Genomic DNA, 8,079 nt, shown 5'->3' with positions numbered 1-8,079 from the left:
TCCACTACCAAAAAAAACTTTTTCAAAAAGTTGTTCCTCCATTTTGACATTCCCATTCCGCCAAATTCCGCCACATTTGGACAATTTTACTTACTTGAGAACAAAACATTATTATTATCACAGTTTATCGGATGTTAAGCTTATTAACTCAAAATGCTTGGTGTGCTTGAATCATAGTCAAGTCTACTGGTTTTTTAAATAGTTACTTAACATTCCCATCCACTCGAGTAGACTCGAGTATATGCTTGAGGTCCCAATCCGCCCTCACATCAGCCGATGACGCCTTCACCAAATTCCTTGGACGTATTTTATTTGCCAAATAAAGCCCCTCACCATCGGGCTTGCCAGGTTAGGGTCCAACAGTGTTGGGAACCTGACCTTTTCGGAGGTGATGTCCAGACCAGAATTGTCCTTCTTGGTCGAGTACTGGCTAACACATTATTGTCCTTGGCCCGACATCCCTTGGGAATATTGGAAAACTCCCGGCCAAATGCCATCAACAACGGGAGCTGACAAAGGATCTGCTCCATCTGGCCCACCCACTATACTGCCATAACCAAGGTTTTCATCACTTACCTCTCTACCAAACTGTTTATGTATTGCCTGTGATTCCCCTTTTCACTTTTTTCATGTTCACAGGACCAATTTTCAGTCATCCCGGCTGTAATATTACATTGTAGTTAGCTCTTCTATCATTCCACCCATTTCATTTCTTGGTCCTGTTATTGATATTTGTGCATAATATTTTTGCACACACTTTTTATTAATTTAACAAACTGACCTGACCGAGAGTCGCAATAAAGGTTATTAGTTTTCTTATTTACCCGGACTAGAAATTTTCAAGACAAGAGTCACTGAAAACGCCCAATGCGATTCACAGTTTTTGCGGCAATTCTAAAGAAAATGGTTTTCAAGCGGACACCACCTAGACCCAGCTATGTTGGCGCCGTGGAAGGACACCTGTCACACTGTCATGAACATCAACCCTACTCATATAGGGCTAGTCAAGTAAACGCGTTCATAAGGAATAAAATCAAAGACAACATGCCCAGCCAAACCGCACTGTGCATGCATTGGATTTTGACATTTTTTCCATTTTACATGCCTGTCTAGTCAATTAGCATTGTGGTATTGAGCCAATTTGATAGTGCCTTCACTGATTAACACCAAATATGCTCATTTTGTAGGGTTTTGAACTAAAATTCGCTCAAAATCACTCGATCATTAAAAATTCAATGGCGGGATGTTGCGAGTTGACTGATGTTTGTCTTAGTTCTCTCTCCCCAAAATGCCCAAAATTAGGGTGCCGGACCACATATTTCCTTGAATCTCCATTACTTGACATCCCCTATAGGAAGCAAGCATAATTTCAGACCAGATATTGCCTTAACGTAAAAGCACTGATATCAACTTGTCCTGGTCCGGATTGTTACTTGATTATATCCTTGAGTTTATTTACCTATGCCTTGCTTTCAGGGATGTCCAGATATTTTGGTAAAAAATTTGGCAACGTACTTTGATTGCATCGTTTCTTTGCTGAAAACACTGATATTAGCCCTTTGGATGCTGAGCTTCATCCATGTCTCAAGTAACGGTTGTGTTATCAAAATGTGAAATGGCATTACAAACATTACCTCTTTCTTAGACAAAGGATTCAAGAATTAAGTCTTTTGTTCTTGATTGGGAGGCCACCTTTCAATTCAAATATTTTCCTTGGTATATACGCTTCAAATTGTGCTATTTTGAATAGAAACGATGCAAGATTATAAATCTCACTTGTGGTATGTTTAAGGCCACTAAGATTTATATAACTAGGCACGACAATTCCGTGTCTTGGGTAGGAAGATGATTATGGCTGCTGTTTGGGAATAGGGTCAAGAAGTGGAAACGGGTAAAAAGTGTGTAGTATCCGATAACGCTGCCTTTCGGGAAGCACTTCTCCAGTGGAAATGTACCCCCAGGGCAGATGGCTTTTCACCAGCCTTTGGTTTCTTTGGCAGGAACCTCAAAAACCGCCTCCCGTCCGCTCTGCCTCTAACATTTGCTTCTAATGAAGAGCACGCAAGTTTTGATGCCACTCGAAGATTAATCAGTGCTAAGAGGGTAAGTGACGCTGGTGGTCATGATATGAGACCATTAATCCCAGGAGAGACCGTCCACGTTCAAGATCCTGTGGAAAAGTCATGGTCCCCATTTGCTGCCAGAGTGGAATCAAAATCAAAGACGTTCGTACTGGATTGTCTCTCGGGATGGTGCGGGACGATATCGACGAAATCGCCGCCACTTACGTCCCGCAGATATTAAAAACAAAACCAATCTACCTACAAACGGCACCAGAAATACCAACCGCTATTGCCGGTCCTCCAATATACTTGGAGATCAGTTCTCTGGTGTGCTTTCAACTCCAAAGAGTTTAGGAGCAACAGTCCATTGCTCTCTTGATGAGTTTGTTGGGACTGGCAAGGCTTGTCAAGTTGAGCATTTAGATGATCTCGTAGTCACAGATCAAGATGCTTTAGAGGCCATCAGAGACTTGAGACTCTCGAGTTCTCCTGGTCCTGATGGTGTGACATCTCAATTTCTGATGAGATGCTCACTGGTTCTTGCTCCTGTTTTCTCGTACTTGATGCGTTGCATCTTGGATCAGGGCAAGTTCCCCTTTTCTCTGAAGCTAGCTCATGTTGTTCCAATTTTCAAAGGGGGAGATAAGTCGCTCCCCAGTAACTATAGGCCGATTTCTCTCACTTCGAATATTGCAAAGGTGTTTGAGAAGATCATGAAGTCCAAACTTGTCGAATTTCTTGAAGTTGATGAAGTCCTTCCTCCTAGCCTAGCTAGTTAAAACAATAAAGTCCATCTCTCTTCTTTCTCGGGCTCCTTCATTGTTCAATTTGCTGCCTTCAAATATTCGTAGGTCGTATGTAGGCGTTGATACAGTAGCAGGATTTAAGTCAGATTTGGACAAGTTTTTGATTAAACTTTCAGATCAACCTTATATTCAAGGGCTAACCAGATCAGCCAACTCTAATTCATTGGTCGATCAAATAATATATATAGATAACAGTTAAGTAAAATGAATAAATTTCTCGCCTTGAAGTGGTGGGATTCTAATCCCAGCAGCGGTAAGGAAGTCCGCAAACAAACAAAAAAATTGTGCTTTTGATTAACCCAAGCAAACCCAAAAACCATTGTAATATCACTTGATTGCATTTGTATATGTTTATTGGACATGTATAGCAAAGGGCAAACAACCCAATGTGTGGGCCAAAACTTGCATCTTGCAAATTTTCCAAAAACATTGAGCCCTGAGGAACCCATGATTTGATAACACACATGTTGCTATGTGACCCTTCAACCCTTAATATTTGCTTCCTACCATAAATGAAACTTCTTAACCAATTGAGAACCTAGCCTTGGATCCCAACCTCATGGAGCCTCTTAACTAAAAGGCCTTGGCAAAGTCAAGATAGACAACATCAAATTTCTCGTGCCTCTATAGTTTGTAAAAATCTGTTCTATATTTTCAATCAGTTGTGTAACCGTGCTAAAATGTGCTCAGAGCTGGTGCTGATTAGGAGGAAGGATTTCATCCACTTCAAGAAACTCTACCAGTCTGAACTGCATGCTCTTCTCAGACACCATAGTAATATTCGGAGTGACATAAATCGGCCTATAGTTACTGGGGAGCGACATATAAAACAACAAAAGCACAAAATAGAATAGTGTGATTAGAGGACTTTCAAAAAAGTTGCCTAATTGGTCGAATTTTCTTATTGGAAAAGATGCATAAAAAATGAGAAACTGTTCACTGAATGATTTAGTTTTTGGTTGGATCACAAACGCATGATGCGTGGTATGGCTCAAGTGTTTTTTTCTGGCTTTCCCAAACAAATCCGTTCGAATAATTCACCAAACTCGCTGCCTTCAGTTAGTTGTCAATGGCCACATGCACATATGTTCCCAAAAAGCATTTCAGTGACCAGTGCTCTTTCGAGTGATTGACTGAAGAAGTAGAGAGTTCAACAAATTAATTTTACTTTAACTAATATACAAAATTGTGGTGACAGAGATTTAAAAACCGTGTCTAATGGGACGTGGAAGGGAAAGCAAGCTTTCGGACTTGGCCAATTGCAGATTCCTCTCCCGTATTGTCATTGCTGGGATAACTATAATCGCCATTGTCTCCGTTCTTTATGGACAAATACCTTACACTAAGCCGAAGTATACTATAACGTAAGCCATTGGAATTTGATGAATGATGTCGCTAGGGTCAAGAGCAAACATTTTGGAATCATGTAAACCATAACCCATAGGCAAATGGACGAAGGTGATAAGGTTGAAAAATTGACAGCTCTGATCTGAGTCAGTGTACATTACATTCGCCCTTAAGTGAGACTAAGGGCGGCTTTACGGCGGCTTTACACTAGGATGGAAAACCGACATTGAATCCGGTTTGAGGAATGTAGTAGGACTCTCTTTCTGTTCGATTTGAGTACAGTGAAAGACTGGAATCCTCTGCCGGACTCAAGTCTTATGGTGAACTTGCCCCAGCATTATTCGTACTTCAATCCTCAAACCGGAATCAATTCAATCTCGGTTTTCCATCTTAGTGTAAAGCCGCCCTAACTCTAGAGGCCAGAACCCATTTTCTTCAAGGGAAGGAGTGAATCTTAGATCGAGAAAAGATCGTACTGCATGAATAGCATAGTTTCTCAATCTAACATTCAATTCTTTTGGTTTAAAGTATTAGATACTTGTGCCCCATGATGTTACAGAAGACAGTGTCACATGTACAAACCAACTAGGCAAACAGAAGGGACTAGTCTCACTCTCAATTGTCGGAAGGAAGGTCACAGAAGGCCTTTGGAAGTATGTCAAGATCCAACCAAATATGCGACAACATTTATGTATGACCATAAAGAAACCTGCGGACATGTTTAGAGTCCATCAGCTTGAGACAAACAATAGGTTGTTGCCCATTGCATCCTGTCATGACGTGGAATCGATCTTGGGCTCTATTGTGACCGGGCTTGGCGTGGAAAGTAGTGAACTTATTTACTGAATTTCAATTGATGAAGGGTCCAGATCATTTAAAGATAATTGGAAGTTTAATCTTCGAAGGCATTTCGGCATTTCATTAGAAATCAATGGAGCTAAATCCACTAGTGTGTGCGTTGATACACCTCTATTAGCTTTCTTTCCTATGAAGGAGCCATACAACATTAAGATTTTGCTTCAAAAGCTGCATGTTGGAAAGATCCCCAAAGAACTGCGGTACGTTTTTTTCACTAGACGTGAAGTGCTTTAGCACAAGGATACCTTTAACATGCCTTTAACTAGTTTCTCTGTTTAGCATCATGTTGGGGTTTGGGGAAATTAACGGAAAAAGTGTTCCTCTAAATTTTGCCTGTGGGAAACAGATTCTTATAATAAACGATGTCTAGTTCGTCTCAAGGCCGATTACGCGTCCTTTGTTAAAAGCGGAAATGAAGTGAAGCGAAGAGGTCCAAGCCACAATTTGAATATGCATTTCCTACTTGGGCTCCAAATAGTTCAGCAGGTTTGCAAAAGGTCAAACAAGTCCAAAGATATTTCACTAGAAACATTGCAGGAATGAAAGAGAAATTCTTGTATTGGGAGAAACTAGAAAGATTTGAAATATACAGTGTTCAAACAAGGTGTGAAAGGTATCTGAAAATTTATGTTCTGTTCTCTCATGCTCTCCAGAATACAGCTAGTTAAAACAAGGAATTTGAAATAACGATAGACTTGAAAGATGATTAGGACACACATGTGGGGCATACGCGGGTCAACTTTAACTTTATATATCATCATTGATATGATTGATATATCATTGATTTTCATCAAACAAAGAATCTTACCAAACTTCAAATTTGATAGGCAAACACAGATGTTTAAAAACACTTTTTAATACATTCTCAATAACCCCCCCTGACTCTCACAACAGCATCAAGTCTGCCATTAACTGAAAATCAAGACGGACAGATGATGTCAGGATCGAGGTCGGTCCAACCAGCCTACAGTATAACGCTTGTTTGAGGGGACCGACACCAGAGGACAATTTGGACCCGGCCTTCCTTTCAAAATTCGGCTCTATGGAAAAGTCCATGACGTTGAGGTCTGGAGAGGAAGGGGGACAAAAATTGTGGTTTGCGGCCCTTTTGGTGATCTTTTGACTTTCACACCCTCGGGTATGAAGATGAGGGGCGGTTTGAGGCCATTGGATGTCACATCAGCCCATACCATGACAGAGTATAGTTTTTGGCGACGAAGTATCGTCTTCTGGTTCACAGAATGTTTTCCAGGTTTTTGCTCAAAAGTTGGTCATTGGGAGCATTGGAAATCATCTCTATCTTAAGAATCTTCTCCTCCGACCAGATTACATGAAGATGCTTCCGAGATTTCATCCGATTGCAAAGCATATTTCTGCTTGCTCATTTTTAGGTTGTTCTGACTCTTCCCAAATTTTCCGGATGCTGTTCCCCGCTTGATGAAGTTCGATTACTACTTCTTTTCGATCCAAGTTCTGGGACTGATTTTGAACACACAGAATTACACTTGTACCAAAGGTGTTAAACAGATGTTCGATCAATCCAAAACCAGTAATATGTCATGGTGAAGGTGGTCGCCCTGTATATTAACAAATGTATATTAACAGAGGTTCAAAGCCTGAGACAGCAGTGGAATCCCGGCTATGATTAATGCTTTCAAACGTCGAATTAAGACAAATGAATCAGGTTCACCATGGGTGTGAAGGAAAACAATGTCCGAAGGACCATAAAACACCTTGGCCCCATTCGAGGGCTAGGAAGAAGATGCAGTTCATCATTAATGCACTAGTGCCAAAAGATTTGCCCGTTCCAAGTTCTTACTCAATGAAATAAAACGGGAAAAGCAAGTCATCCTTTTCATTAACGAAAAATTGTCCAGGGTTAAAGGCGTGCCTAACAGAAGGACAAACCACTATATTTCCAATAATAGGGTGAGGGATGTACCTGACAATGTTAAGTTCTCTTTTGAAACGAAAGATGCCACTTCAGTGATCGTCCTGGCTATTGTTGACAACTTGGCGTCTGATTCCAGGTTCTTTCCAATGAATGAGACCCCTATTCAGCATGAGGTCATTTCGATCACAACTTTTCTTTTGACATTTACAATGATGCCGTTCATAATATCAAGAAAGTTCATATATCTAAACATTGATTGTTCGCGTTCACTGTGAGAGAACGTGTTAAGGGTGCTCTCGAGACATTTGGAAAACTTTTGCGTTTTCTTGCTTTGTGAAACGTTTGGACCAGAATTTCTGATCCCTTGATCGGATTGAGCCTCTTCGAGCTTTATGAGCCAAAGTGTCGGTTCCATCCCATAACCTGAAAGAATAGACAGTGACCGAGCTCGAACTTCTTTAATAGTACACCAATATGAGCCCAGGGAAGAAAGTGGAAATGGCTGCTGATGGCGATGGAAAAGAGTCGAAATGTGCTGTCTGCGGTGAAGAGAAGATATCAACCGCAGAGCCAAAAAGTCTTGCGCCACGTGTGAGATTTGTTCCAGACCATTCCATACAACATGCTCAAGCCTACCTAGTGACGCCATCAAGCAACTTATCCTCTCGGGATACCTTGTGTGCTGTGATTCGTGTAACACGGGTTGTCGCAACCTTGTGTCTGGATTGGCCAGGTTGGAGACCCGAATTCAGGAGTCCGAGACAAAGGTTCTCAAAAACTTCGGCTCAATAACCTTATTGTGTACGAGAGAGGTCGACCAAGAGGATCGAATACTTGAACTGGAGGAGAGCAGATCTGGAGGCGAAACAACTAGCATAATTGAAGGTGTTCTTGATGAGCTTCACGACAGGGAGAGGCGGAGCTCAAATCTGAAGATCACAAACATCCTGGAACCCCAACAATCTGAGCCTGATGTTCGAATTGAAGACGACGTCGTGGCAGTTATGTCTGTTTGTGAAAGTGTTGGTGTAAAACTGGAACGCCAAGATATTACCAAATGCTATCGCGTTGGAAAAGACACCACGTCAAGACTTCGACCCCTTATTGCCCG

At 41.3% G+C, this 8,079-nt stretch overlaps 1 long non-coding RNA gene across 1 annotated transcript in view; it reads left to right on the top strand.

Moving 5' to 3' along the window:
- The first annotated feature begins 4,088 nt into the window (after positions 1-4,088).
- The window catches only part of LOC131884277 (uncharacterized), a 9,984-nt gene continuing 5,993 nt past the window's right edge, over positions 4,089-8,079 (top strand). Inside the window, exon 1 of the long non-coding RNA XR_009373704.1 lies at positions 4,089-4,233. This is a non-coding gene — a long non-coding RNA (uncharacterized LOC131884277). The remainder of the gene's footprint in view (positions 4,234-8,079) is intronic.

The sequence above is a fragment of the Tigriopus californicus genome, chromosome 7 (assembly GCF_007210705.1).
Source record: "Tigriopus californicus strain San Diego chromosome 7, Tcal_SD_v2.1, whole genome shotgun sequence".
Classification (NCBI taxonomy): domain Eukaryota; kingdom Metazoa; phylum Arthropoda; class Copepoda; order Harpacticoida; family Harpacticidae; genus Tigriopus; species Tigriopus californicus.
The sequence above is the reverse complement of the archived record's forward strand: the minus strand, read 5'-3'. Positions and strand labels throughout refer to the sequence as shown.